Source organism: Trichosurus vulpecula, chromosome 2 (assembly GCF_011100635.1).
Source record: "Trichosurus vulpecula isolate mTriVul1 chromosome 2, mTriVul1.pri, whole genome shotgun sequence".
NCBI lineage: Eukaryota > Metazoa > Chordata > Mammalia > Diprotodontia > Phalangeridae > Trichosurus > Trichosurus vulpecula.
This window is the reverse complement of record NC_050574.1, coordinates 35,701,291-35,706,713: the sequence shown is the minus strand read 5'-3', so window position 1 is coordinate 35,706,713 and position 5,423 is coordinate 35,701,291. Positions and strand designations below refer to the sequence as shown.

Genomic DNA, 5,423 nt, shown 5'->3' with positions numbered 1-5,423 from the left:
GAACCCCAAAGCCCAAAGTGTAGTCCCAGACTCAAGGGGTGGGCAAGGCCTGACCTCCATTGAGGAGGCCAGGATCCTCTTCTGCATCTGGGACCCTGGGGTCCTAGGCTTCTGGGCACAGGAGGCCAGCCAGCCCTGCGGTGAGTAGGCATGGGAGCTAAGATGTATATGGAGAGGGATGGAGTGTCTATGTGGAGCCAATGTCGGGCCCACCCTTCCCCCAAACCTTGCCACTGTTTTCTGCTTCATGGTCATGGATTTCAGCATCTCTGAAGGATCAGGCAGCTGGGACCTCAGCTTGTCTTGAGACTCTGGACACAGCCCTCCCCTGCTGGGGGATCTTCTGTGGTTCTCACTGCCCACAGGATGAACGGCAAACTCAGGGACCTCTAGTCTCCAGTCTTCCTCAACCGTTCTGTTCACTCACCTGAGTCAAGCCTCACCTCCCCAGGCTCCTCTCCATTCCAGCCTCCATTTTCCTACCTCCATGATGCATCATTATGGATGCTGGGAGTGTCCTCCCCACCAAACGCCACTGTGGGAAGTTGTGGCCAGGGGACCTTCCCTGACTCTCTCCCTTCCCCCACCAGAAGCATCATCTTCTTCTTCCAGACCCTGACAATGTTCTGTACCTTTCATTTTTTGGTTATTTCTGGTGAGGAAACTCCACAGATAAGTCAGATCCACAGCTGCTCCAATACTTCCTGGGAGGCTGGTGGACTTGCCTGGGGGCATGGGGAGATGAGTAGCCCAAAGTCACAGAGCCAGGACTCATCCACAGGGAGATTTGAACCTGGAACTTCTTCATTTTGAACCTTACTCCCAGCCAAGAAAACAGCTGGCTTCTGACCACCATAACAATTCATTTTTATGTCATCAGTTCTTGGTGGGAGCCCCTGAGGGTGGGGCCCGTCACTAAGAGTCTCTTTGCCTCAGCATGGGGCACTGCGCTGGGCTGGCGGTCAGAAGGCGCACATGCAGGAAGCTGGTCATCTCCAAGGGAGACCCCCACTCTTCCTTCACCCTGGGCTGAGGCTGTGACAGCAGACATGCCTAGTTCTGATTGAGTTCAGCCATACTACCAGAGGGAGATTAAATTGGTCAGCGAAGCTCTCAGGCCCCCTCCCACGATGGCTACACTCCACAAGGGCTCTGGTAGAGGGTTTCTGGCCCCAGAGCCCTTCCTTCTCAGACCTACCAGATATCTGAAGCACCCCTGTGTTATCTATCAGAGTTGTTGGTGTAGGCTTAGCACAGAATGATAGAAGAGTTCCTGCCTAAGGGACTAACCGATGTCACCTCTGTCACCTTCATCCTTCCCTCTGGGCCTCAGCCTCCCTACTTGTCCAACAAGGGAATCAGATTTCTGCAGTTTCTTCTAGCTGTGAAGCCGCTTTCCTCCAGGAAGGCCTCTTGTCCCCAGGGCACTTTTTCCTCATCTTCATCCCCCAGCCTCCTAGAGCAACCTCCTCTCAATGTCTCCATCTGTTTGATGAAACCTGGAGGACCTGCACTGGAGGACCTCAGAGGTTCCCTCCCCTCAATTTCTCCATCTGTCCAGTGAGACCTGTGTACTGGAGGACATCTGAAGTTCTAGGCCAGACCCCTTGCTTTACAGTTGAGGAAACGGAAGCTCAGGTTACATAGGCAGTGTCAGAGGTGGGATTCAAACCCAAGCCCTCCCTTTCTAGAGTCAGTAACCTTTCTGTTATACCCTCCCCCAAGTCCCTTTCCCTGCACCTCAGTTTACCCACATCAATAAACAGGGATAATCTATCCCTGACCTACTTCCCAGAGCTTCTGGGAGGAAACTGATTCTTTGAATCATGAATCACCCTCAGGAATGCGCACTGTCGTGACCAATATCATTCAAGCAGCTTATGTGTTTGTTCAGAGCCCGACACATGGGAAGGGCTTAATGTTTGCCGAATGAATGAACGAACAAATGAGCGGCCGAAAGGAGAGGCTCAGAAGAGGGGCCCATGGGCATTTATGGGGAGGTGCCTCTCTCTCCAAGTTCACTCAGTCAGCAGATAATTAATCATTGCCATGTGCCAACCATTAGGAAGGTTTCCCAGAGGAAGCATGTGAGCTATGTTTTAGGTGTCGTTTGTTCTTTCATCTTAACTGGTAAGGCCTTCCAAACACGCATCCCCAGTATGTGTAATATTTATTTATTTATAAATGATACAGCTTCTCTTAGGCTAGGGTTTTCCTTCATATATGGGTTGGAACGGATGGCCACTGATGTCCCTTCCAACTCTGAAATTCTGTGAATCTATGATAATATATTATGTACATTATGAAATTTGTGCCAAAATGATAGTTTTGAAAGGATGATAAAGATGAAATAAACAATATTTGCAAAGCATTTTTATTGTTTTTATGAAACGCACCAAAAAACCCAAACTTGTCTGATCTCCTTGAAAGCAATGATGGAACACACGTCACTATTTTTGAAGATCTTGCTTTGGCGCTATGTTGTCGAGTGGTTTGAAGGTCTGGGCTGAAGTTCTATTTATTTCAATATTGGGTTCCATAGCTGAAATGGGAAGAATTTAAGATTATAATCAACCAAACCCCCAAAACGCCATTTTTAAAGGCAAGAGGGTTAGTCAGGAGAAAAGGTATTTATGTATTCAATGTCAAATTCATAGCTCTCAGAAGTTTTCCTTCCTACCCTGGGGAAAAACATGTATCCAAAAAATGCTCTGGTTCCTGGAAGTACTCCCAGCTGTTAATACTCAGCCTCCAGCTTCTAAGCCCCCTTACCAGCCCAACCAAAAAATGATGTGTGGATTTTTGCATTTCCTTATCATTGCACAGGGTACAAAGAAGAGCATAAACTTCTGAAGGCAGGCGCTTGTTTTGTTTTTGTCTTTGTGTCTTGTACATATGCTTCATACACGTTCGATGAACTGAGATGAAGCCTCTGTCCATTATGTCTGCAGTCGTTTATATGGTATGAATATTATATGGTATATATTATAACTATATATTACCTAACTGTATGTTATATATAACTACACAGAACATATATAAAACTATATAACTATGTATATAACACTATATATATTTAGTGGTTTGTCCTTCATTCTCGAAGAGGACCGTGACATCAGGGAGATGATGACAGCTGGGTCACCATTCAGGCAGTTCCTCGGTCTGCTCACAGGTTATGGTTTGTCCTTCGTTCTCAAAGACGACCATGACATCAGGGAGATGATGACATGACTTGCAGTTGACTTTGATCTGGGTGAGGGAGGGCTGCGCAAGGTCACCGGCCTCACTTTCTCCTCCAGAGCCATCTGGGTCCACCGGCCAGATATCAATCAGGATGCAATGGGAGACCCTGTCCCTTTTAAGCTAAGGTCTTTTCAGGTTCTCACTTTGAGTGAGGCAACACCCATTCAGTGAACAGGCCTCTTTAAGAAGTGAGTCAAGGGATGGCTCCTTTAATAAAAAACAAACTGGGAGGGGAAGACCTTCAGAGTTGCTGGCCAAAAGAGAATCAGTTACTACTTATATTCACTCTGAGCCAGCAGGGCACAAAAAATAACCATTAAGTGGTGCTTGGGCAGGGACCTATTGTCCAATCCAAGAGCTTCATAGTGAATAGGGTTTAAGGCTTGGTCTTTGAGAAGGACATTTAGCCAGTAATCCCCAAGTTAACTGGATAGCTTTCTGCTATCAAAACTTCTTAAAGAGGCCTATTCACTGAATGGGTGTTGCCTCACTCAAAGTGAGAACCTGGAAAGATCTTAGCTTTAAAGGGCTAGGGAGTGGGGAGCCCACTGCATCCTGGGCCATCTCCAGTCTTCATCCTGATTGATATCAGGCCACTGGACCCAGATGGCTCTAAAAGAGAAAGTGAGGCTGGTGACCTTGCCCTGCCCTCCCTCACCCAGATCAAAGTCAGCTGCAAGTCGTGTCATCATCTCCCTGATGTCATGGTCATCTTTGAGAACGAAGGACAAACCATAACCTGTGAGCAGACCGAGGAACTGCCTGAATGGTGACCCAGCTGGCCAGTTCCACGTGGGCGAGTCAGCTCCTCTTCTCCACCCTTACTGTAGGGTGTTCTGCCCAAAGAAAGGTAAAGTTTGGTTGATAGACTTAAGCTGCATTGCCAAATTTGATCCTCACAACCACTCTGGAAGGTAGGGGCTATTATCACCTATTTTACTGTTGTAGAAACTGAGGCAAACAGTTGAAATGACTAGTCCAGGGTCATACAGCTAGTGTCAGGGGATTTGAACTCAGGTCTTCCTAACTCCAGGCTATACACTGTTCCACCCAGTGGCCATCCATCAGAACTTTTCTCTCTTTTTTAATGGAGAAAAGAAAGATATTTACTATCTAGATGGACACTGGCATGCTTTCTGGGGCCCTATATCAGATGGTCGGGTATCATGGTTGTGACATGATTGTGGACCCAAGGCAGGGTCCAGGGGGTGGCTAATTGGGTCACAGGTGAGAGCTCCAAGGGAACGTGGACAGATCATCGTGGGGAGCCCTTTTATTTTAGATATGGAAACTGAGGCTCAGAGTGGGTCAGTGACTGGCCCAAAGTCACCCAATAAGACAAAGTCAGGGGGGCACAAACATCCGTCTTCCTCTTCCCGCTCACCAAGGGGCTGGATTGGCCAAACCCCTGGTGGGTAGTGGCCACGTGGAGGAATATGGGACCATCTGACATATGCCCCCAGCGCCACGGTCGATCCTGTTATTAAGTTAATTAGTACAGCTTAATTTCTTTTTTTATCTATTAGAAAACAGAAGTCCTAATGGGCGGCCACTAGGTGGTGCCACATTGCACAGAATGCTGGGCCTGAGGTCAGGAAGAACGGGATTCAAATCCAACCTCAGACACTTCCTAGGGTGTGAGCCCAGCCTGCCTCAGTTTCCTCAGCGGTAAGGGGGGGGGCGTGGCCTGTGCGGTCCCGTCTTCTCCAGATCTAGGATTCCTCCTGGATGTCTGCTTTCCTCCAAAGCTAAGCACAATTCCCCCCCCCTGCCCCCACACCCCCGCTGTCTCGCATCCTCCCCCAAATGACTTTGAATTGGCCTCGTTTTCTATCTACTTACCCCGAGGTTGGTGCCTTTTGTGAGATAATGTCTTTAACCTCCCCTCCCCCCATCTGACGGAGGAGGAAACTGAGGCTCGGATGCTACCTCCCTCCCTGCTCCGAAGGTCTCTCTGGCCGCAGCTCCCAGGACCTGGGGCCGGTCCGGGGACCGACCCCCTGCTGGGCACTTCCTGGCCAGGCTCAAGGTGCTCACTGGCCCCGGGCCTCAGAGGGGGAAGGAGCGAAGGGAGGAAAGGAAAGAGAGGAGGGGGAGAAAGGGGAGAGAGAAGGAAGAAGGGGAAGTAGAGCTAGGCAGTAAAGAGAAAGAGGGGGGGGGGAAGGAGAGGAGGCGGGGCT

At 49.1% G+C, this 5,423-nt stretch overlaps 1 long non-coding RNA gene across 1 annotated transcript; it reads right to left on the bottom strand.

The window, feature by feature from the left end:
• Window positions 1–2,360: 2,360 nt before the first annotated feature.
• On the bottom strand, window positions 2,361–5,369 carry LOC118840218. The gene is made up of 2 exons (XR_005009655.1): window positions 5,086–5,369; window positions 2,361–2,542 (listed from the first exon to the last, which is right to left on the bottom strand). It is a non-coding gene; the product is annotated as an uncharacterized LOC118840218 (long non-coding RNA).
• Window positions 5,370–5,423: the final 54 nt, after the last annotated feature.